This window comes from Elephas maximus, chromosome 3 (assembly GCF_024166365.1).
Source record: "Elephas maximus indicus isolate mEleMax1 chromosome 3, mEleMax1 primary haplotype, whole genome shotgun sequence".
Lineage (NCBI taxonomy): Eukaryota > Metazoa > Chordata > Mammalia > Proboscidea > Elephantidae > Elephas > Elephas maximus.
The window spans coordinates 211,669,261-211,695,318 of NC_064821.1; the positions used below are offsets into that span (position 1 = coordinate 211,669,261).

At 41.7% G+C, this 26,058-nt stretch overlaps 1 protein-coding gene and 1 long non-coding RNA gene across 7 annotated transcripts in view; one reads left to right on the plus strand and one right to left on the minus strand.

Moving 5' to 3' along the window:
- Nucleotides 1-5,542: 5,542 nt before the first annotated feature.
- On the minus strand, nucleotides 5,543-14,633 carry LOC126073945 (uncharacterized). 2 transcript variants are annotated; one of them, XR_007516887.1, is made up of 3 exons: nucleotides 14,468-14,633; nucleotides 8,090-8,180; nucleotides 5,543-6,711 (listed from the first exon to the last, which is right to left on the minus strand). It is a non-coding gene; the product is annotated as an uncharacterized LOC126073945 (long non-coding RNA). The 2 variants fall into 2 exon arrangements; XR_007516888.1 differs by lacking the exon at nucleotides 14,468-14,633 and adding an exon at nucleotides 9,633-10,638.
- An 11,200-nt stretch (nucleotides 14,634-25,833) lies between these two features.
- The window catches only part of VAMP4 (vesicle associated membrane protein 4), a 41,991-nt gene continuing 41,766 nt past the window's right edge, over nucleotides 25,834-26,058 (plus strand). For 3 of the 5 annotated variants that reach the window (XM_049881218.1, XM_049881221.1, XM_049881223.1), the window contains exon 1: nucleotides 25,834-26,017. The gene's annotated coding sequence lies outside the window, so the exon portion shown is untranslated. The remainder of the gene's footprint in view (nucleotides 26,018-26,058) is intronic. The other 2 variants (XR_007516885.1, XM_049881222.1) reach the window with 1 other exon arrangement.

Genomic DNA, 26,058 nt, shown 5'->3' on the forward strand with positions numbered 1-26,058 from the left:
ATCTCCATCTCTTCTCCTTAATTAGCCTCTTTGTTTGTATAATTAAGGTTTGAATTAGAGGTCAATGGCACGTGGCTGTAAATTTTCTGCACCAGAATGCAGGGTTCACGATCAATAGCGTGAGAACATGAAATCCTGGGTGACAAGGTGACAGCTAGGTACTCAAAGGTGCCTCATCTCCCTCAAGGCATAGTATGCAGAATTTCAGACTTTCATTTTGATACCCTGCTGTTACCTATAAGTAGTTGCTGCTATTTGGTATTTTGTGTGTAATGAACTTACTGTATTTTCAGATGCTTACCTGTGCTAATCCCCTAAGGAGATTCCTGTGAAGGACCCTATTTTTAAATGACTAAAATAGGTATGGTTCTGGAGGTTGGAAATCCAAAACGGGTCTAACCTCCAGAACTGTAAAAAAATTAATTTGTATTATTTAAGCCACTGAATTCATAGTAATTTGTTATCGCAGCAATAGTTGACCTGTCCATCTCCACCCCCGCCAAATTGTCAGCACATAGCACAGCATAAGCAGGAGAGTGAGAAAGTAAGCAGTTGGGATGGAGGGTTTGCTGTGGGAGGATAGTAGCAGAAACTGAGGTGAAGGTCAGGTTTTGAGGGTTCTTTGTTCCTAGCATTTAGATTAAATCTTTCAGGCCGCAGGAAGCCAGCCGAGGACCAGGGTTGTGGCAGTTGAAAGGAGCAGATAGGAGACATGTTCTCACAAGAAACCGAAATGCTTAACGACTGGATGATGACGGAATAAAGGACTGAGTGAATCAGAATGACTTCCACATTGACCTCTGGATGACTGGGGGAATAGTCTATAAAAAGAAACAGAAGGTGAAAGAGGTGTCCTTTGTAGAACTGTTGCTTGAAAGAAATTATGAGATCATCACACTAGTAAAAACCAGAGCTAAAAGCTGGTCTACCCACCCCCATGCCTATCCCAGGGCTCCTGGCCACCTCACGTTTTATCGTTGGTGTCCAATTGGAGTCTGTCGTCCAAGACATGAAAATGCTTCATGAGCAGTAGGTTGTAAGATTGGTTAAAGGAATGTCTCCTTGGTGTACAGGGAGTGGCTCATATAATGCTGGAAACTATTTCATTCTGGAAGTCTTTTTTGGAAATGTGTGTGTTTTCCACATTTGGAAAGTCAGAAGTGGTCTCCTGTGTCTTGGAATAATCGAAGGCGGGCACGACATACTAGAATAATTTTGTAACCATTTTATTAGCTGAGAATCAATACTTTCTTGAAGATATTGTTGACCTGAGAAGTCATTTGCAAACTAATGTTGCCTTCCTAAGATTGGGAAAATCATAATAGTATTTATTTTACTTTGTACAGCACTTTGCAATTTGACAAGCATTTTTCTCATATGCGATTCTGAATTCACCAGAAGTTAGTTCAGAGCTGCAGGGTTAATTCTGACTCTGGCAGATTTGACCCCCTTTGACTGGGAGAACATGTCAGCCTTGCACAAGACTAGTAAATTAATATCACTTTAGGAGATGATTACACGCTAGTTTCTTTAAAATGTATGTGAGCGTAACTGAGACAAAACTTGAATTAATTGAGGATAAACTGAAAATCTTATATGTGACTGGGTGAATTCAGCCCTACTTGTCTCTGGGTATTTGATTCCCAATATCCTTTTTTTAAGTAGTGTCCTACCCTGTTCTGTGGGCATCTGTAGAGCACTGATTTCTTGATAAGCATGGACCGCAGGCACATATATAAATGGCCAGTTGTATGCCTTTGGGGATAACATTTTGAAAGTGCGGAAGCCAGGGAAGAGGGGGAATGGTGCCCAGGGCATTGGGCCCTAGATGAAGAGGCTCACAAAGCTTCCTTGTAGCCTTCCCCCGCCCCCACTCCGGGGAAAAGTACAAGGGTCAAGCGTTACAATGTTTTCTCCATAATTTTGTTCAAAACCTCAGGTCTTTGCAGGAAAAAAAGAAAAAGAAAAAACCTTGAAAAACAACTTGTTTTTCTCTTAAACTCGAGCACTTGGCACCTTCAACCCTGTGCATCTCACACATTCCATTTTATTGGATGATCTCTGTCCTTGGCACATAAGAAAATATTTTTCTACCACCTACGGAAGGGATTTAAAATATTTAATAAAGAAAATTTATTTAAGTGCTCTACCCAAAGGTATTTTTTAACACTCAGATCCAGAGCCCTCAATGAAACTAGGAAAACAAAACTCCCTCCAGTCCAACAAAGAAGTTAGAGTTACTGATAATCGTCTCTAAAACAAAAACTGTTTTCTTGCCACGAGAGGGCAAGAAAGTTCTTTTCCTAAGAAGATTCTCAAGTTTAACATGCCAGAAATTTTTATTGTCCTTTATCTGTCCTGGAGCTGTGTATCTTTATTCTCAGTAGTCTGACAGTAGAAAAATGTTTTCCTAATATATGGAGATTTCATCCAAACAGCAACTCTAGTGTTTGAAGAGTCAACAGAGAAAAGTCCTCAGAGAATTGGTGTGGGTATGTCTGGAGATAGCTGGCAGGTGGAGGGACCCTTGGCCAAATTAAATTCCTGTCATATAGTCGGTGACTGTATGTCATAGGAGGCATTGGTGGTTCAGTGGTAGAATTCTTGCCTTCCAAGCAGAAGACCTGGGTTCAATCTCTAGCTAGTCTGTCATTGGGGGTTTGTGTGTTGCTACAATGCTGACAGGTTTCAGTGGTGTTTCCAGACTAACACAGACCAGGGAGAAAGTCCTGAAAAGCAGCCAGTGAGAACCCTGGGAATCATGATAGTCTGATCTGCAGCTGACGTTGGGGATTGCTCAGGACTAGGCAGCATTTCTTTCTGTTGTGCATGGGGTCACCATGAGGTGGGGGCAACCTGATGGCAGCTAACAACCACAACAGTCTATCATAAAGGTTAAGGATGAGGAACTTGGGATCAGAAAGATTTACTGCTTTCTCAGTGTGTCAATTTGGCCCAATTTCTTGACTTGGGGTCCTTTGCCTAATGGCTTCCTTTGCTTCCTTTCTTGACCACACAACAGCCAGAGTGATCTTTATTTTCATTTTTTTAGAACCATTTTTTAAAATTGAGGCATATTTCATAGAACATAAAACTTACCATTTTGAAGTTTAGACTTTAGCAGTCTTTAATATACTCAATATGTCATTCAGCCATCACCACTATCTTATTCCATTAAATTTTTATCACCCCCAGAAGAAACCCCCTATTATTAGCAGTTAGTCTCAATTCTCCCCCCTCCCAGCCCCTGGCAACCACTAACTTTATTTTCTGTCTCTATGGATTGTCTATTCTGGACATTTCAAATAAATGGAATCATACAATATGTGGCCTTTTGGTCCGGCCTCCTTCACTCAGCCTAATGTTTTTTTCAGTGTTCATCTGTGGTATAGCATGTGTCAGTACTTCATTCCTTTTTAGGGCCAGGTAATATCCCATTGTATGGATAGAACACATTTTATTGTCCACTTATCAGCTGATGGACATTTGGGTTGCTTCATCTGTTTGGCTATTGTTACGGATTGAATTGTGTCTCCCCAAAATACGTGTTGTAAATCGTGACCCCTCTACCTATGCACATACTCCCATTTGGGAACAGCGTTTTCTTTGCAATGTTAACGAGGCCATATCAGTGTAGGGAGCGACAGAAGCAAGCAGGAATGGGGGAAAGATAGATGCCATGTGGAGATCTCCAAGGGACACCAAGAAGAACGCAGAAAAAGCTGAGAGGGATTTTCCCCCAAACAGAGAGAGTCTTCCCCTAGAGTTGGCGCCCTGAATTTGAACTTCTAGTCTCCTAAACTGTGAGAAAATGAATTTGTTAAAGCCACCCACTTGTGGTATTTCTGTTATGACAACATTAAGAAATGAAGACAGCTATTACGAATAATGCTGCTGTGAACATTCACGTGCATATTTTTGCATGGACATGTTTTCAGTTACCCAGATGGACCTAGGAGTGGAATTGCTCAGTCAGATGGTAATTCTGTCTAACTTTTCGAGGAACATAGTGACCTTTTAAAAGTGTTAATCTGTTCTTGTCACTCTCCAGTGGCTTCTCAGTGCATTGAGGATGAAATCTGGACTCTCGGCATGCCCTTAAGTTCCTCCATGATCCAGACCCTGATCATGTTTCCAATCTCATCTTCTACCACTATCCCAGCTTTACCAAGCTCCAGCCACACTGGTTTGCTTCCTTGTCTTCAAAAATGCCAAATTCCTTCCAGCCTCACAGCCTTTGGTTTTGCTCTTCTCTCTGCCTGGAGCAGCCTTTCCCTTGATTTACCTTCTAGTTTCAGCTTAAACATTTCCTCCTCAGAGCTACCTCCTCTAACAAGCCTATTTGAAGTAGGTCCCCTTTGAGTCTCAGACTCAGACACTTTTGTTCCCTTCAGAACACCTAGCACAATTTGCAATTGTATAATTTTTTTTTCTCTTTCCTGCTAGAATATAAATTCTATGAGGACAGCAACTGTGTATCTTAAACCCCACACCTAGGTTAGTAATGGGCACACGAGGCACAACATTTTCTTTTTTCTAAATGAGCAAATGAACCTATGTAAAACAGAAATGTTAATATCTGCTTGTGTAAATTAGGTGCTGTAACTTATGTGCCACAGAGTAAGAGCCCAACCATTATTTTTAGGGTATGACATATCGATTGTACCAGGCATTTAAAACTCATTTCAACCCCGAGATTCTCTGGAATGGTATGAGGGTGCTGGGAAAGGCAAAGATATGTGCGTATTAGTAAGCAAAGAGCCTGCACTCTAGTCAAGGATGGTGTCTTAGGCTGGGTTCTCTGGAGAAGTACAATAGGGGAAGGGGATAGATAGATTTGTCTCAAGGAAATGGCTCATGCGGTTGTAGAGGCTGGCAAGTCCCAGGTCCATGGGTCAGGCTTCAGGCTGGAGGCTTCTCCTGACTCACATAGCTGTATGGGCTGATGAACAAAAGATCAGCAGGTAAGATGACAGGCTGCTGGATCACAGGCTATGGAGGTTGATGAATCCCAAGACTGGCAGGCCGCTGGCTTACAGCTGTCGAAGCTGACAAACCCAAGATTGGCAGGTAAGATGGTAGGTTGTTGGCTCAAGTCCCAAGAACTGGAGGTCAGATGATGATGAGTTGGATACAGGATCCACAACAAGCAAGCAAGCCTTACTAAAATGTCCATTTATATATTAGATGCAGGCCACAACTCTGAGGAAACTCCCTGTCATGGATTGACTTGTGTCCCCCCAAAAAATGTATCAACTTAGTTAGGCCATGATTCCCAGTATTCTGTGGTTGTCCTCCATCTTGTGATTGTAATTTTACGTTAAAAGGATTAGGGTGGGATTGTAACACCCCCCTTACCCAGGTCATCTCCCTGATCCAATGTAAAGGGAGTTCCCTGGGGTGTGGCCTGCACCACCTTTTGTCTCTCAAGAGATAAAAGAAAAGGGAAGCAAGCAGAGAGTTGGGGACCTCATACCACCAAGAATGCAGCATCAGGAGCAGAGCATGTCCTTTGGACATGGGGTCCCTGTGCCTGAGAAGCTTCTAGACCAGGGATAGATGGAGGACAAAGACCTTCCTTTAGAGCCTACAGAGAAAGCCTTCCCCTGGAGCCTATGCCCTGGATTTGGACTTGTAACCTACTAGACTGGGAGAAAATAAATTTCTCTTTGTTAAAGCCATCCACTTGTGGTATTTCTGTTCTGGCAGCACTAGAGGACTAAGACACTCCTCTTGCAACTAATTGGATGAAAACATCTGATCACATCATAGAGGATGACTACATCTTTATATAACTGCCAAACCTCTGAGAATCATGGCCCAGCCAAGTTGACACAACCTTAATTATCACGGTCCACCCCTTGTCATCTTGGAACCTGTACACATATCTTTAAACCATATATAATCTCTAAACAAAGACAACTACAACTACATAACTTGCCCCAACACAATACAACTAACATATGTACAACCAAAAACACACTAGCCCTGTTTACATGTTATATTTTATAAGTGGAGAAAACAAAAAATATTTGATGCACATATACAAGAAAGGAATACTCATAACAATTATAGTCCTGGAGGGAGAGAGCAGGCTGTCTCATCAGGGAGAGAGTAATTGGGAGTGTGTAGCAAGGTGTATATGGGTTTTGTGTGAGAGACTGACTTGATTTGTGAACTTTCACTTAAAGCACAATAAAAATTATTTCAAAAAAAATTACAGTCCTCATTTCTGCGATTGGTCATGTGGTCGTAACTGCTATTTGGAACTACCTAGTTCATTCACTCATTCCATATTCCCTTTGCCTTCAGCAAGCACCTCAGCTGGTTGTGGTTCTTTGCCTGGTGTGGTGACCCACATTTTCATGCCTAAAGGGTCTGGGCCATTAGTAGTCATGTTGGAATTGGGTTGCTGTAGTTTTCCATTGATTTTAATCACAGACCATGGTAGTACTAAGAGATGCCCTAAGGGATCTCCAGTATTCCAGACATACTCTTTTTTACCTCCATTATGCAACATCAATCTTATTTCCCCTTGGTATTCAGGATCAGTCACACCAGCCAATATGGTAACTCCCTTCTTTGCCTGTTGATCCGGAGACATGAAGAGCCCAAAGTGTCCAGGTGGCATTCTTAGCTTCCTAGTCAACAGAATCCATGTTGTGTCTCCAGGTGGGAGTATTCCATCCTTTGGAACTAAGACCTCTAGACCTGCAGATCATAGGATTGTGGGGATAGGAAGCAAAAATTTTGTGAGTGGGTCATTATGGGTAATAGTGAGTGGTGCCATACCCATCTCCACCCCTTGATTCCTGGAACCATGAATCCTGGCTATGGGAGAAACAGCACCATATATTGGACACTGGTTTAGAGCATATACGGACTCCTGGAGAACATTGCACCAATCCTACAAGGTATTGCTGCCTAGCTGGTGCCATAATTGTATCTTTAGAAGGCCATTCCATCATTCTATCAAGCCGGATGCTTCAGGATAATGGGGAACATGGTAAGACCAGTGAGTTCTATGAGCATGGGCCCATTGCTGTACTTCATTGGCTGTGAAGTGAGTCCCTTGATCTGAGGCAGTGCTGTGTGGGATACCAGGATGGTGAATAAGGCATTCTGTGAGTCCATGGATGGTAGTTTTGGCAGAGGCATTGTGTGGAGAGAAGGCAAATCTATATTCAAAGTAAGTGCCTATCCCAGTAAAAATGAAACACTGATCCATGCTTGAAGTGGTCCAACATAATCAACTTGCCACCAGGTTGCTGGCTGATCACCGTGAGGAATGGTACCATACTGGGGACTCAGTGTTGGTCTCTGCTGCTGGCAGGTTGGGCATCCTGTGATGCTGGCCATGTCAGCTTCAGTGACTAGAAGTCCATGTTGCTGGGCCTATTATAACCTCTATCCCTGCCACCATGGCCACTTTGGTTATCAACCCACTGGGCAATGAGGGGAGGGGCAGGGGAAAGCAGATGTCTGCTTTCCACAGAACGTGTCATACAATCCACTTGATTGTTAAAGTCCTCCTCTGCTGAGGTCACCCTTTGGTGAGCATTCACATGAGATACAAATATCTTCATTTCTTTGGCCCATTTATAGAGGTCTATCCAAAAAAAAATAATAATAAAAAATATATATATTTTTTTATCCACGTATCTCTTTCCCTCTACCTCCTTGTCTCCAGTTTTCCATTCATGTTCCTTCCAAGTCCCTGACCATCAAGCCAAACCATTGGCCACAGTCCATGAATCAGTATGAAAATGCACATCTGGCCATTTCTCCTCCCAAGCAAAGTGAGCGACCAGGTGCACTGCTTGAAGTTCTGCCCACTGGGAGGGTTTCCTTTCACCACTGTCCCTCAGGGAGGTCCCAGAAAGGGGCTGTAGTGCTGCTGCTGTCTACTTTCGAGTGGTGCCTACATATGGTGCAGAGCCATCTGTAAACCAGGCATGAGTTTTCTCTTCCTCAGCCAATTGATCATGAGGAACTCCCCATGAAGCCATAGGTACAGACTGGGAGATGGAAGGTAATGTGACGGGAGTGGATTCAATGGGCATTTGGGTCACTTCTTTGTGCAACTTACCTGTGCCTTCAGGTCCTGCTCAGGGCCGATCTTGTATATACTACTTCCATTGAATGATGGAGTGCAGCTGTGCATGTCCAACTTTATGGCTCTGTGGGTCAGACAACACTCAGTTCATGATGGGCAACTCAGGCTGCAAGGTGATTTGGTGTCCCATAGTTAAGTGTTCAGTCTCTACTAAGGCCCACCAATAAGCCAAAAGCTGTTTCTCAAAAGGAGGGTAGTTATCTGCAGAGGATGGCAGGGCTTTGCACCAAAATCCTAAGGGCCTACACTGTGATTCACCAATAGGGGCCTCCAAACAGCATCTCTTGCTGCCACGGACACTTCAAGCACCATTGGATCAGCAGGATCATGTGGCCCAAGTGGCAGAGCAGCTTGCATGGCAACCTGAACCTGTTGCAGAACCTTGTCTTGTTCTGGGCCCCACTCAAAACTAGCAGCTTTTTGAGTTACTTGATAAATAAGGTGGAGTAGTAAACCCAAATGAGAGATATGTTGCCTCCAAAATGTAAGTGGCCTGCCAGGCATTGTGCCTCCTTTTCAGTTGTAGCAGAGGCCAGATGTAACAAATTATCTTTCACTTTAGAGGGACTATCTCGACATCCCCCACACCACTGGACTCCTAGAAATTTCACTGAGGTGGCAGGCACTTGAATTTTTGTGGGATTAACTTCCCACGCTCTAACAAGCAAATCTTTTACCAAGATGTCCAAAGTAATTGACACTTTGTCCTTACTAGGTCCAAAAAGTGCCCACCAGAGGACGGAGTACCCACTACCACCAAGAAGAAGAGCTAGGAGTGGAACACATTCTTTGAACCTGGGATCCCTGTGCTGAGAACCTCCTAGACCCTGGAGACAGAGAAGTGTAACACCAGAGACAGTATAAGAGTGTGAGAAGCAGTGGCAGCAGAACCAGGAAACTGGTGTAAGATGGTGCAGTGAGCTTCCTGGTCCATGGAGCAAGGCCATTACAGTGGGTGTACTGAGCCACAGAGCGAGAGAGCTGAGTGCCTTCAGGCAGGAGGCTTCCTGGTGGACTCTTTAGTGGAACTAAAGAGGTTTGTAACACTTGCTTGAGCAGGGCAGAGGCCAGGCCAAGGAGTCAAGGCACTGGAAAGCAAGGCCTACCTGTGAGTTGTCCTGATTGAGGAACTGTATCCTGAGTTGTTTCTAATCCTGAATTGTAACATGTTACTTCCCTAACATACCCTACTCTTGGTACCAAATGTCTTAGGCTGGGTTCTCTAGAGAAGCAAAACCAGTGAAAGGTAGATAGATACAGATAGAGATAGAGATAGATAGATATAGATATAGATATAGATATAGATATAGATATAGATATAGATATAGATATAGATATAGATATAGATATAGATATAGATATAGATATAGATATAGATATAGATATAGATATAGATATAGATATAGATATAGATATAGATATAGATATAGATATAGATATAGATATAGATATAGATATAGATATAGATATAGATATAGATATAGATATAGATATATCTCAAGGAAATGGCTCTCACAGTTGTAGAGGCTGGCAAGTCCCAAGTCTGTGGATCAGGCATCAGGCTAGAGGCTTCTTCTGACTCATGTAACTGCAGGGGCTGACAAACCCAAGATTGGCAGGTCAGGCAACAGGCTGCTGGTTCACAGGCTGTGGAGGCTGACAAATCCAAGATCAGCAGGCAAGATGGTAGGCTGCCGGCTCACGGGCTGCAGAGGCTGAGCAGTCCCAAGATTGGCTGGCTGGATGGCAGGCCACTGGCTCATGGACTACGGAGGCTGACGAATCCAAGATTGGCAGGTAAGACAGCAGGCTACTGGCTCACAGGCTGTGGAGGCTGATGAATCCCAAGATTGGCAGGCAATACAGCAGGTCACTGGCTCAAGTCCCAAAACCCAAAGGTCAGATGATGAATAGCTGGATGCAGGATCCAGAGCAAGCAAGCGACCTTTGCCAGAACGTCCGTATATATACTGGATGCAAGCCACACCCCCAAGGAAACTCCCCTTACAACTGATTGGCTGATCATATCAGATCATATCATGGAGGTAATTACATCGCAAAATGAAGGATGACTACATCATTACTTACTTGCCAAATTACATCATTATATAACTGCCAAACCACTGAGAATCATGGCCCACCCAAGTTGACACGCACCTTAACCATCACAGAGAGCAATCATGCCACCAATAGGCTCTTCCATGCCTGGGACATACAGATCCAGATGCAGTTGTTTGTCTTTCATTCAGAAACTCCTAGTACCCCCAGGTCCACCCACACCTTGTGAAGAGGCTGGGATAATTCAAAGCAGGACTTCTAAATCTGGGGGCCCTTGGGTGTCCATGGATAGAATTCAGGGGGAGAAAAAAAAGATTTTTTTTCTATGAACTTGGATGGGGCAAAAATTACATCTTTATTTTCACTAACCTCTAGCAGAAATTCAGCATTTCTTTCACTTGTAAATGTAGACAAAAAATCAAGCCCCCTCCAAAAAAAACTCCTTAGCATTAGCAGTAACTGTGATTTTGATTCCAATAAAAATCACTAAGATTTCTGTATCACAATATAGTTGTTGTAGCTATCTTGAAATATTGTTTATGTTCATTACTGATAAAAACCATAGTAGATGTTAGGCCTGCCACTCAATTGTATTATTGAATGAGCTAATACAAAAGTATGTATCTTAGTGTATCACAAACTTTGCATTTAAAATACTTTGATAACATTATTTCAATGTAACTGGCTTCCATTACAATCCTGTGGGTTTTATTTTGATGCATTTAGAAACATTATTTTAAGTGTAGGTTCCACCAGACTGCCAAGGGAGCCTTGGTAGATAAAGTGTTTATTAAGCATAATGCCTGTCACTTAATAAGAGGGTCATGAATGATTCTTCACGGTCCTGATAAATTTGTCTCTTACACTTTTGGCTCTGCCTTGAATCTGTAATTATGTAGAGACTAGAGTAGAAAGGCCAGCTTGGTGCTTCAGGAAAACTTGACTACATTTTTTAAAAATGTTGCTAGGGGCAGACTTACTCACCTGAATGTTTCATCCTCTAGGAAAGTTTGAACTGTATCTCTTTAAGGTATTCTGATGACTCATTCCATTCCTTCCGAATAACTGCTCATCTACCACTTGTGGCCATAGCACCCCAACTTCCGGTAACGGAGAGCTTGTGATTTGTGATGTCATTTTAACTCAGTAAAGTGAGACTGTGACTCTGAGACCAAATTTTCTTCGATTGTGTATTAGGGCTTGAAATGAGTCTCTACTTAGAGAGAAAGAGGGAGGGCGGGAGGGAGGGATCAACTGAAATCATAAAGGCATTTAAAACTCTGATAAAGGGAAACTGCCTGACAAACGTATGTGTGTATGTGTATATATATATAACTCTGTATATATAATGGAGGTAAAAGTTTATGCTTAATACAGCCTATTTACACATTTCTTCTCATTGCTGAAACCATAAAAGAATATGCTTTTTGTAATTAATTTTTATCACGCAAAAGGTATGTTTATTATTACATTATTGGTAGACACTGGTTTTCAAAACAAGTTTATACAGACTTCAAAAATCCTAGAGTCAGAGAAGGTGAAATCCATTTAACTGCTGTTCAAGCCGCGTTGTGTGCTGCTGCTACACTCACATTCACAGTTCTCAAAGTAAGAAAAACTAAACTTTTTAAATATCAGCTTTGAAGTAGATAAGTTTTCAGTAAAACATTCACTAGTCAGGTTTGTTCTTCTAAAATGGGAGGAAAGGCTTTTAGTAGGAGATGTTTTTTTAAAAACCAAACTCAACATGTCAGCGGCAAATTCTACTTAGAAGTAAATTGGTTCTGAGTGACCAAAGGGCAAAGTCGTTTCTCCAGCTGGAGTGAAAACTGGAATATAAATCACAAGCTTTAGAGAATTCCTAGAGCACACTGTGCGCTGCTTTAGTACAAAATAAATTTGAAATAGGATTCTCAAATTTATGACTTAACAGCACAATTTTTATCCAGTCGATAAAATATATTCAGAGGCGTCAAAGGCCAGGAATGCCGCTATTGATGGTTATTCACAAGAACTGGGAGAATGTAGCACTGATTTAAGGAGCCTTTCTGAAATCCAGTGATGGAAAGCTAATGAACAACCCTGTCTGGTCAACACAGGAAGCTCCAGTTTCACATTTAGCTACAATACTGAATAACACAGTCACTGTTCTGATACATTTTTTTTGGGGGGACGAAAAAAAATCCCCCAAACAGAATCATGGCTTGGAAGTAGTATTATCGTATCGAGAGCCTGGAAAGACACCACAAAATCACCCCCAAGTAGAATCTACCTTGTAAATAGAAATTCTGGAACCGACAAGGACAATAACTGAACTTAGAGTAGCCTGGGAAGATGGGAGCGTGTGGCCACAGCAGCCACTGGGCAGACAGGAAGTCTGTCTGCACGTAGATGCTGGCGCCGACGCAGGGGTGTCTCAAGCGTCTGCTTGGAGCCCCGTGTCAGTGCAGGAATCCTGAGATCGCATGCAGATGCAAAAGCTTGTGCACACATTTAAAAAAAAAAAACTTGAAAAATATAAACTCAAAAGAAATTTTTCATCAAGAGTAAACTCTTTATCAGCCCATGTTGCAATAAACAGGTTCCAAAGGAACCATGAGTCCATCTGTCAAGGTGTCCTTCAGAACAACTCTGTTAGGGGTTGAATTGTGCACCCCCCACCCCCTCCCCGACACACACACAAAATATGAGCTGTAAATCCTAGTGCACCTGTGGTTATAATCCCGTTTGGGAATGGATTTTCTTTATGTCACAGGGGATGTCTTGAGTCAATCTCTTTTAAGATATGGAAGGAGCAGATTTGGATGCCAGACCACATGAAGATCACCAAGGAGCCAAGGAATAGAAGCTGAAGAGACAAAGACCTTTTTTCCTCCCGAGCTGACCAAGAGAGAAAGCCTTCCCCTGGAGCCTGCGCTATAAATTTGAACTTCTAGCCTCCTAACTTTGAGAAAATAGATTTCAGTGTGTGGAAGCCACCCACTGTTAGTATTTCTGTTATGGTAACATGAGATACCTGTTGCCGTCGAGTCGATTCTGACTCATAGCAACCCTAGCAAACAGAGTAGAACTGCCCCGTAAGTTTTCCAAGTAGTCCCTGGTGGAATCGAACTGCTGCCCTTTTGGTTAGCAGCAGTAGCTTTTAACCACTATGCCACCAGGGTTTCTAGCAACATTAGATAAAAAGACAAATTCTAAGTGCTAGTATTTTTTAATTTACTATCATAATGTCTTAGAAAACAAGGTTTGTAATTGCTGTATTATAAAGGAATGAGGAAAAAAGTGGCACAGTGATTGCCAAAATGCTGTCTTTAAAATTACTCCATCAGGATGGCTATGCCTGAGCTACAGGCCAGAGAAATTTCCTACAGTTTGTCTAATATCCCGTGTTCCAGACCTGGACCTACTTAACATTAAAGAGTACATTATGAGCTAGTATTGTGAATTCAGAATTACAGAAAAGATGCTATGAAGTTTTCTGGTTACTTTTTTTTTTTTTTTTTAATGAAGTTAGATGCTTAATAAACTCAAAATGATGAAAATGACCAGAGCCAGAAGGTCCAGGGAGTTCCCTGGGGTGTGGCCTGCATCACCTTTTATCTCTCAAGAGATAAAAGAAAAGGGAAGCAAGCAGAGAGTCAGGGACCTCATACCACCAAGAAAGCAGCATCAGGACCAGAGCGTGTCCTTTGGACATGGGGTTTATTTATTTATTATTAATGATTAAAAATAAACACAAAATACGAAAAATTGAACATATGACATGGCAAGCCACGGATGATTTAGAAAGTTGTTTTCCAGTTAACACTTTTTAAAAAGTATTTTGGTTTTTTACCCTTTATGAATAAAAGACAGAAAGTGCCTCCAAGGAGACAGAATGTGAAATTAAAATGGAACTTCAGGTATATTGATAAAGTGCAATGACTACATGGAATTCCAACATAAATATTTATCTAAAGACAGTGATAATGACTGATGAGGTTTACAGTAATCAAACTGCCTTTGTTTCATTTCTTCACTTTTTTTTTTAAGTCAAAATTTTCATTGCTCGTATTTTTTCCCCTTCCACTGTCTTGAAATGCCAAAAGAAAATCCTACCAGTCAGGTAAACTTTGACTAGCCAGTCCTCAGTAATAGTAATATAACAGTACAGAGAAAGAGAGAAGGACATCTGTACAAATGAAATGGACAAAGTCTCTACTTACTAGCCAGTCCCCCGAAAGAGTAATACAACAGTACAGAGACAGAGAGAAGGACATCTGTACAAATGGAATGCAGAAAGTCTTTACTTACTAGCTTGTCCAGAGGCCCACCAACATTAACTGACATTGAGTTCACCAAGATCTCGTGACATTCTTAGAAGCCGGTAGCCTGAGAAATGAAACTGGAATTGAAAAAGCCGTAGACTCTGTAAGGGTCATTAACAAAGTGCTTCTAGGATCTCCACCCTTTGGAATGCTGAAACGCTTTCTCTTGCTTTCACTTCCCTTATTTTCTTCTCATTCAAAAGGTAATTTTAAAAAGTTAGAATCGCTTCAATAAATATTTATTGTGTGCCTGCTCTGTGCAGGGTATCATGGAGGTTGAAAGGGAATCTAAGACACAGTTCTTGATAAAGGAACAGTCAGAACCATGCTAGCCCGGATCTTGGCAGCTGCTGAGCCATCCTTTTGTTCGTCTTTTTGCTAAGACGTATTCACTAAGGCAGCTGCTCCAAACCTCTGCAATTCTTTATGCTGCCACCTCCCACACTGCTTCCCTAACCCTTGGCAAAAGACCTCACTTGCCTTTTTACTGAACATTTTAAGCCTATCTGATATGTGTTTCCTTAGTTTCTCTCTTTTCCATTTCAAAATTTCTGTATCTTTATCAATCACTTCATTCCTTCTTGCCTTCACAGAAGAACCATCTCTCCATCTTGCCAGGTCTCACCTCTTACACTCTTAAACCCTGGCCCTCCTGCCTCTGCAGGGACATCGCCTCGTTGTTGTTCCTTTTTTGATTTGGTTTGATGATCTCTCTCTCAGGCTGGCCTGTTTCTCCCTGTGATAGTTAAGGTTGTGTGTCCACTAGGCTGGGCCATGAGTCTCAGTGGTTCAGCAGTTGTGATACAGTTCGGCGGTTGTGTAATGATGTAATCACTTCCATGATGAGATCTGATATAATGTAATCACCTCCATGATAAGAATGCTATGAGCAGCCAATCAGTTGAAAGGGAGTTTCCTTGGGGGTGTGGCCTGCACAAAACATACGTGGACTTTCCGGCAAAGCTCCCTGGCTTTTGCTCTGCTCTGGATCCTGCTTTCAGCTTGACAGCATCTGACCTCCAGTTTTTTGAACTTGGGCTAGCAGCCTGCTTTCTTACCTACTAATCTTGGATTTATCAGCCTTTGCAGCTGTGAGCCAGCCGCCTGCCGCCTAGCCTGTGGATCTTAAGTTCGTCAGCCCCTGCAGCTACGTGAGTCAGGAGAAGCCTCCAGCCTGACACTTGACCCATGAACTTGGGATTTGCCAGCCTCTATGATTGTGTGAGCCATTTCCTTGAGATAAATCTCTTTCACTTCCTCTCTCTCTATATATATGCTTGGCTGGTTTTGCTTCTCTGGAGAACCCAGCCTAAGATAGTCCCCCATTCAAAAAAAAAAGCTTAGTTATTTCTAGATAGTATCTTCACCACACTATCTTCAAGCTGCAACTCAATGTGCCTTTTCCCTTTACAATGAAATTTCCTGAAAGAGGTAATCTGTACTCCGCAATTCTACTATAAATTAAACTCTTACAATCTGGCTTCCACTTTCGTGACGTTTCTGAAACACTTCTGGAAGATCAGTCATGGCCTAGGAATCAAATCTAGTGGCTCTTTCTAGCCTTCTTCCCTCACCCAACATTTCACTGGAGTTTTGTTTTTGTTTTTTAATTGTGTTAAATATATATGCAACAAATCTGATGTTTCAGCAATCTTCACATGCACAGTTCAGTGACATGTTCAGCATTTTATTCAACCATCACCCTCTCTGAAAGTTTTGATGCTAAAGACCTCTCCTTCTTTGTTACACTGCCCTGTCTTCATTGTTCTCCCACCACTCTGACTACTTCTGATTGGCTGCTGCTTGTCCTCTCACCCTAATTTCTGCCATTTTCTATATATATACCCTTCCTTGGGAGTCTTCATAGGGATGATGGTTGAAGTTGAATGGCAAGGTGAGGCCTCCAAAGAAAAGTGCATGTAAACAAAAGGGCAGACTTCATCACCTTGCTTTCTGTCTTCCCCTGTGTTTCTCTTTAGTGGACAAAAGGAGTGAGAAGAGAAATAGGTCAGGGTTGCATTTCTTTAGAGTCCCTGGGTGGTACAAACAGTAAAAGAGGTAGACTATTAAGCAAAAGGTTAGAAGTTCAAGTCCACCCAGAGGTACCTTGGAAGAAAGCCCTGGCAATCTACTTCCAAAAAATCAGCCATTGAAAACACTATGGAGGATGGTTCTACTCTGACATGCAGAGGGTCACCATGAGTCGGGGTTAACTTGAGGGCAACTGGTTTGCATTTCTTTATGTAGGACCATAGCTCCTGTCAGACAACTTCAGCTGTGACTTTGGCCTTGTTCTGTTGACCCTCCCTGCTCTTGCCTCTTCATACTTAGGCATAGTAATAGCTTCCTCCTATTTTGAGTCATCTTCGAAACGCTGGTGGAATAATGGTTAAGAGTTTGGCCACTAATCAAAAGATTGGCAGTTCGAGGTGCTCCTTGGAAACCCTATGTGGCAGTTTTACTCTGTCCTGTGGGGTTGCTATAAGTCAGAATCAACTCAATGGCAATGGGTTTGTTTTGTTTGTTTTTTTTGGCTCTGAGTCCAGAGGCATATTAGCACCCCTAGTTAATTCCAGTTGTGTTTTCAATTTATTTTTAAACTCCAACAAATAATTCACTTTTGATTTATAAATCATCTTAGCCAATCCTCCTATTTGCTAATACATATATAAATATATATGATATAGAAATTTATATAAAAACATATATTTATATACAAAATGTAAAATATATACTAGTCACTAGTATATTTATATATTAATTTATATATAAAATATGTTTATATTTTTTTAATATATAAAATGTATGCATTATAGACATTAGCAAATACGAGAATTGGCTGAGATGATCTATAATATATATATTCCATAGTTCATTTGACTTATAATGACTCACTTACTTGGCTCAGATTTAACAGTTGCTTAGTTTTGTATTTCTGTGAAAGCCTGTGAGTTCCTGGAACACCATGAAGAGAGTAGCTGTCACGTATCTGACAGATGAATTTATTCATTGTGGTTTAGCACCCAGGGTATATATTATCATCTTCAGCAAGAAACTGAAATTGTATTTGACCTTCAACAGGCTAAAACCTCCTGAATCAAGTCAGATCATTACAGAACGGTAAGCTCAACAGATTCTACCTCTATGATGCTTTAAGAATTAACTACCTAATTTCTATCTTGAGAGCTGTCATGGATTGAATTGTGTCCCTCAAAAATATGTGTATCAATTTGGCTATGCCATGATTCCCAGTATTGTGTGCTTGTCCACAATTTTGTGACTTTCCTATGCGTTGTAAATCCTATCTCTATGATGTTAATGAGATGGGATTAGTGGCAGTTACGTTAATGAGGCAGGACTCGATCTACAAGAATAAATAGTGTCTTAATCCAATTTTCTTTGAGATATACAAGACAGAAGCGAGCAGAGAGACATGGGGACCTCGTACCACCAAGAAAGTAGTGCCAGGAGCAGAGCGTGTCCTTTGGACTGAGGGGTCCCTGTACAGAGAAGCTCCTACAACAAGGGAAGGCTGATGAGGAGAACCTTCCTCTAGATAAGACAGAGAGAGAAAGCCTTCCCCTGGAGCTGGTGCCCTGAATTTGGACTTCTAGCCTACTGGACTGTGGGAGAATAAAATTCTCTTTGTTAAAGCCATCTACTTGTGGTATTTCTGTTATAGCAGCACTAGATGACCAAGACAAGGGCAAAGCATGTGGCCAAATTTAGATAAAATATTTATCTCGCCTTAATTCAAACATGTAGCTCTACAATATTTACAAGTATACCCAGAGTTATCATTTCCTATTCTTGGACAAATTTGATAATCTCATCTCTGAACTGTGGTTTCTACACTGAAAAAGTGAGGAAAATTATAATGTTTCTAAGGGGGTTGTTGTGTAGAAATGAAATAACATATGCCAGTCTCTAAGCATAGTGCTTAGAGAAAAGTTGGCATTTAATAAATGGAAGCTACTTTTAAGTTTTAGAAAAGTTGCAGTAAAACAAATCAATTCACAGCACAATTAGAGCATACACAGGTTGCTCTGATGTTGCCATCTTTGTGCGAGGCAATTTCTTTAAGGTAAAATCCTTGCAACTTATCATGACACCAATAAACAAGAAGACTTAGAAGAGGAACAAAGTCTCTATGAGTAGTACGTCTTATGATGTCACACCTCAAGTTCTCTGAGTAAAATGTAGAACATTCTCATTTTATTATATATATAAAACCCGTTGCTGTCAAGTTGAATCCGATTCATAGCGCCCCTATAGGACAGAGAAGAACTGCCCCATAGGGCTTCCAAGGATTGGCTGGTGGACATGAACTGCTGACCTTTTGGTCAGCAGCTGAGCTCTTAACCACTGTGTCACCAGGGCTACACACACACACAGTTCCCTGGTAGCACAAATGGCTAAGTGCACTGCTGAGCAAAAGGCTGGTGTTCGAATCCACCCTGCAGCTCCACAGGAGAATGACCTGTAGTCTCTTTCCGTAAAGATTGTTGTTTTTGTTAACAGGTACCATCGAGTTGGTTCCAATGCATAGTGACCCTATGTACAACAGAACGAAACACTGCTGGTCCTGTGCTATCCTCACAATTGTTGCTACGTTGTAGCCCATTGTTGCAGCCACTGTGTCAATCTGTCTTGTTGAGGGTTTTCCTCTTCTTCGCTGACTCTCTGCTTTACCAAGCATGATGTCCTTCTCCAGGGACTGATCCCTCCTGATAACATACCCAAAGTACGAAAGACGAATCTTGCTACCTTCCCTTCTAAGGAGCATTCTGGCCATACTTCTTCCAACACAGATTTGTTCATTCTTCTGGAAGTCCATGGTATATTCAATGTACTGTGCCAACACCATAATTCAAAGGCATCAATTCTTCTTTGGTCTTCCTTATTCATTGTCCAGATTTCACATGCATATATGAGGTGAATGAAAATATCATGGCTTAGGTCAGGAGCACCTTAGCCCTCAAAGTGACGTCTTTGCTTTTTAACACTTCAAAGAGGTCTTTTGCAGCAGATTTGCCCGATGCAATGCATCTTTTGATTTCTCGGCTGCTGCTTCCATGAGCGTTGACTGTGGATCCAAGTAAAATGAAATCCTTGACAACTTTAATATTTTCTCCATTTATCATGATGTAATCTTTAAGAAAACCCTGTGGGACAGTTCTACTCCGTCACATGAGGTCACTATGAGTCAAAATCAATGTGATGGCACCTAAAACAACATAAATATTTAAGAAAAATTAAACTACAATAGAAACTGTCCTAACTAACCAGACTCCACTTAACCTGGTTGCTGTGTTACTCATCACTTTCCCTTCTCTTTGCAAACCACAAATGGTGTAACTGAGACCACTGGCAAGTTTTCTTATGGATGTTAAATTAAAAAGTAGCATTATTATATATCAGTGTTAAAATTTCTGAATTTGAAAACTGTACCATGATTACAAAGAAAATGTTCTTTTTCTTAAGAAATACTCGAAGTATTTAGGGGTAAAGGGACATGATGTCCGTAACTAACTCTCAAACAATGTGGGGGGAGTGTGGGGTAGCATATATCTAAAGACAGAGAATAAAGCAAATGAGGCAAAATGGTAACAACCCCCTTGAGTTAAGCCATGTAAACTCTCTGGCCTGCTGATTCTTCCTCTGTTTGGAGAAAAAGAGAGATGGGCTGAACTATTTCAGTGTCCCTCAAACTGTGAGTCATGAAATCCATTTAGGGGTTGAGGCCAGCGTTTAAAAAAATGTTAACAGCCAGTGAGCCTGGATAAAAGGTTTGTAAGAGTTCTTTGTACTTTGTAAGTTTGAGATTGTTTCAAAATAAAAAGCAAAACACACTAACACCATATTTACCAGGACCCAAGGCCCTCTGAGCACATGAGGCTAATGGGTTAACTGATATGCCTGTGCACTTCCTTTCTGAACTAGTTATGTGCTTGTCAAGAGTCAACTGGTGAAAGATAACAAACAAGGGCGAAGCATGCACAGCTTGACAAAGGTAAACAATATCACTAAAATGTACACAAGAAAAAGGGCCTTTTGATGATTGCTAAGGCACACATACTTTTGAAGCAACAGCAGCGACAACCAAAAAATATATGTGCAGGTATATCTGTGTGTATGTATCCATATGTGTGTATGTATGCATATGTGAAAATCCACAGGTTTTATGCATATGTGAGTATATGTTGTATATATAGGCATATGCATGTGTACGTGCATGTTTGTGACTGCGTGTACATATATTCTTATATATGATAAAGTACATAGGGGCACAGTTACAGATACTTCTTAGATATAACCAAACACCTCGCAGGATTGCTTTCCTGGGTTTGAAGGACTAGGACCTTAGTCTCGTGGGACATCTCAGTCATTTGGCATAATATAGTTCATAAAGTTTATGTTCTAATCCTAGCTTGGTGAGTAGTACCTGGGGTCTTAAAAGCTTGCGAACAGCCATCTGAGATACAACTATTAGTCTCTACTCATCCAGAGCAAAAGAGAGAGAAAGAAACCAAAGACTCAAAGAAGAAACTAGCCTATAAGACTAACAATTGACAGGAACCATGTCCTCATCAACCCTGAGACCAGAACTAGATGGTGCCTCGCTACCACTACTGACTGTTCTGATCAGGGCCCTGATAGAATGGGAGAAAAAATGTGGAACAGAACCTCAAATTCCTAAAAAAAAAAAAAAAAAAAGAGAGAGAGAGAATCTACTGGACTCTTTCAAACTGGAGGATTCCGAGATTATTGCTCTGAGATACACTTTAAACCTTGAACCAAAACTAGCCCGAGATCACCTTTATTTAAATAACAGGTTGGCTCACAAAATAAAGAATATCACTGGTGAGTACTGTGCTGCTTTAAAAAATTATCTATATGAGATCAAACAGTCAACCATTACTTTAAAACAAAGATGAGAATGTAAGACGGCAGGGAAACTAGATTGATGAAAATGGAACAACCAGAATGGAAATATTTAACCAATGCCACTGAACCATTTGCATAGAAATTGTTGAATGGGAACCTAAACTGCTATGTAAACTTTTTCTGAAAACACAAAGAAAATATTACTTTCAAAAAAAGAGTCAATTTGTATTTGTACACTAAAATATTTTTACTTTTATCATACCTATGGAATTTAATTAAATATTTAAACTAATGAAATGTAAGTCGATTCCGACTCATAGCAACCCTACAGAACAGAGTAGGACTGCCTCATAGGGTTTCCAAGGAGCTGCTGGTGGATTCAAACTACCAACTTTTTGGTTAGCAGCCAAGTTCTTAACCACTGCGCCACCAGGCCTCCATAACTACAAGTACAATATTATTTTCCTATGAAAACTAAATTGATAAAGGTGAACAATAAAAATCCATACTAATGGAAGATACTTACTGGTACACCAGTGTTCATAGTAGTGTTATTCACAATGGCCAAAAGGCAGGAACAACCCAATTGCCCATCAATAAATAAATGTACAGTGAAACATGTGAGAGCTGGAACTAGAAGGGACTGCCTTGTTTTTCTGGGTCTCTTAAGTTTTTTGCCTTTGATAATCTTACCACTTTTCTGTATGAGTGGAAAATATTTTAGTTTTCCTGCTCTGACATGTTTTTGCTTTGCACAGATTCCAGTTTTCACAGGTTTTACTGTATAAACAAAATGTGGTCTATACAGAGAATGGAACATTAGTCAGTCATAAAAAGGAATGAAGTTCTGAAACATGCTATAACATGAACTTTGAAAACATTATGCTAAGTGAAATAAGCCAGATATAAAAAAAAAATATCGTATGATTCCGTTTACAGGAAATACTTTGAATAGGCAAATTCTTAAAGACAGAAAGTAGATTAGAGGTTACCAGAAGTTAGAGGGGAGGAGAGAAGGGGAGTTTATTGCTGATGGGCAGAGTTTTGCTTGGATGATGAAAAAGTTTTGAACAACATTGTGATTTCTCAAGTAATGACACTGAATTGTATACTTCAAAATAGTTAAAATGGCAATTTTGTTTTTCATATTTACCACAATCAAATTTTTATAGAATCATTGTAGAATTATGTATGGGTAAGAAAAAACTGTAAAACTTTAGGAAAAATTGTACAAAATCTAGACAGACTTTGCACTCAAATTGATTCAGCGGTGTCTTTGTTTTTGCTCCGCTTTGAAGAAAATGAAACTAGAAATTGTAAACAATGCAATTTGTAATAAAGACAATGGGATGCTCGAACCAGCAGATTCCCGCTTGGTTAAAAAGTCTTGGCCCTACGCCAAAGACTGGTGCACCCCGGCCCAGGTTAATACATGAGGTCTCTAAGTACAGTGTGCCCACTTCACTCACACAGAAGGAGCCAACTCAGTATGAAACATCTCTATTTTATGCTCAGATTACATAGCTGACACGACGTTTTCCAGGGAATCATACCCTTCAAATCCACCTGGGTTCCTAACGCATTTACCACAAACGATCCTAGCCCAGGGGCATGCTGCTAAAGGAAGTCCATACACACGGACTCTCTTGCTAGCAAATGCCATTTAAGAAGTTTAGGTTGCATCTCCTGCTTGCTTGCCGATCTGCTTAACTCTTTCCTTCTCAGTCACTTAGGGACGAAAAGTGATCTTCCACTGTCGATTTACATTTGAGGGATGGTGAACTTTTGTTTATATGCTTATAATTGATTTATATTTTTGTGTTGGATGAGATACGATTGCAACAAAATATTAAAAGCTGGAAAGTAGACGAATCAGTGGTGATCATCTTATTAGACTTGAGAAACACGACTCCTAAGCAGGCCATGAAGCAACCCGATTTATACAGCAAAATTAGAGGACCAAGATCTGAATAACTGGAGTTCAAGAAAGAGAAGATAGGATGAAATAATTCAAGTTGGTAAGGCTGGAACCTAGCACTAACTCCAAAGTTCAGTACTATTTATACCCTTTCAGGATGAGTATATATATTTGTTCCATATTAACTGTAAAATGACACTTTCAAAGCTTTCACGAATGTCAGGGATAGTCAAAGGGACTTTGTTCAGGTGAAAAAAGGTTGGGGCTTGCAGTACTCACCCTTCCCCAAAGAATCATACCCAATGATTGGCAGGATTAAAGAATTATGGTGAAAAAATAAACTAATAAACAAAGAGTGGATCATTCATAGAAGCTATGCAATGACATACCCCCACTGCTCAATAATCATATAACATTGCCTTAAGTTGACAGAGTATGGGCTGAGGGTATAATTGGCTAAAGCTATAATTGGCTGAGGCACCAAAGCAAGAAAGCCCCAATAGACAAGCAGATAAACCCATGAAAACAACTAATCTAATAAAAAGAACATCTGTATGGAAGCCCTGGTGGCTTAGTGGTTAAGAGCTACAGCTGCTAACCAAAAGATTGGCAGTTCAAATCCACCAGGCACTCCTTGGAAACTCTATGGGGCAGCTCTACTCTGTCCTTTAGGGTCACTATGAGTTGGAATAGACTCAGTGGCAATGGGTTCTTTTTTTTTTTTTTTTGGTATCATCTACAGAATCTGGGATAGTCTCACCATCATGCCCAGGCAAAGGAACTATGAGAGGCTTCCGTTCAGTCTAAGTCAGCCTGGTTCTCAAGCAGTAGACTCACAGGTAATGTGTGAGTCTAACACCAGGCTTTCAGGAGCTTCCACCTACAATGCCGTGGCTCACTGTTTCTCACCAATCAATCGGAATCTCAAAGTAGTGCCTGGGCATAAGCGCTTTCTAAAGCTCCCTGGTGATTCAATGTCACATGATTCACCTATGGGTTGAGAGTCTTTGCCCTAGACAATGCATCTTTCAATTTGTTGGTGCATTTTTAAGTCAAAGCAAACACCAACCAAAAGAGCAGCTGGTAAGAGGGTGTCTATTCTTTCCTCTCTTTGTGTCCCAGAGCTTTCCTCCTCTTGTTGTCTCCTCCTTCTTAGACATTCATCCTTATTTTTATGATGTCTTTTTAAAGTGCCTGGCACAGCATTTCAGATCGTTAAAACACAGTATCAGCAAATGACCCATAGATAACTTAAAAAGATGTGTAGTAAACACATGACAGGAAAAAGGAGTAAAACAATCCAGCTGGGCATGTGTGGGAAGAATGGATAAATAAAACAAATAATAGAGAGCAGAGACAACATTAGTTGTTTGTATTAGTATATCCAGCTATTGCAGGCATAGAGGTTTAAATATGACATGAAATGGGGAGGGGAGGAGGTAGTGAACAGAACAGGCATGGTCACCCAGAGGTGATTTCCCACCTGAAACCTGAAGGCTCTACCGTATGTTTGGACTTAATTATTCTAGGTTACAACTAAGATACAAACTGTCTTAGTCATCTAGTGCTTCTATAACAGAAATACCACAAGCGGAGGGCTTCAACAAAGAGAAGTTCATTGTCTCACAAGCCAGTAGGCTAGAAGTCTGAATTCAGGGTGCCGGCTCCAGGCGAAGGCTTTCTCTCTCTCTGTCTGCTCTGGAGGAAGGTCCTTGATGCATCAATCTTCCCTTGGCCTGGGAGCATCTCAGCACAGGAACCTCAGGTCCAAAGGACACGCTCTGCTCCCAGCGCTGCTTTCTTGGCTTATGAGGTTCCTGTGTCTCTCTGCTTGCTTCTTTTATAGCTCAAAGGAGACTGGCATAAGACCCTATCTAATCTTGCAGACCTCATCAATATAACTGCCACTAATTCATCTTATTACATCAAAGCAATAGGGAAATCACATCAGATGATAAAATGATAGACAACCATATAATCATACAAGGGAATCATGATCTAGGCAAGTTGACAGATTTTGGGGGGCGGGCACAACTCAACCCATGATAGAAGGGAGAGAACACTGTCCAAACTAGCTGTGTGAGCTCACAAGTCTCCTCTTTGAACCACAGACTCCTCATACCTAAAACGAGGAGACCCGACTAGCAACCCTCAGCATCTGTTGCCAGGTCTGACTCTGATTCTATGAACAGGGATCAAACGGACTTCCTTCCCTCACAAAAGGCCCTACACAGCCCGAAGCCTTGGGCTGCGAGCCATCCTCCTCTTACTACTCGACTTCCTTTGCGGAGGCTGGGGCGACCCTCTAACCGCATCATCAACCTCAGTCACGAGCACGCCCTCGGCGCCCCACTGCCGCATCCCCCGAGCGCCCTCGCGCGAGCCTGGTCCTGGCTGGGACCTAGAGACCCAGTTGTTCCTCCCCGGAAGTATGCTGTAGTTCCGGGATCCGGGTCTACGCTCGGGCGGCCACAGGTCTGCCCACACAGAGGAGGACCTAATCGACTCTCTCGACGATCTTCGAGTCCTGGCCCCGCCCCCCCGCCCGGCGCCAGGCCGCGGAGCGCCGATGGGCTCGATGAGCCGGGGGCGCCCTGCGGCGGAGCGGCGGGGGACGGGTCTGCGGCCGCTGCCTCGGGCTCCCGCCTTCCTGCCTGCTGCCCGCTCCTTCCCCCGCCCGCCCGGCAGAGCCCGCTCTGGAGAGCCGCCCGAGCTCCCCCACAGCCACAGGTACTGGCGCCGGCGGATCGCCACGGGGGGGCCGGCGTTGG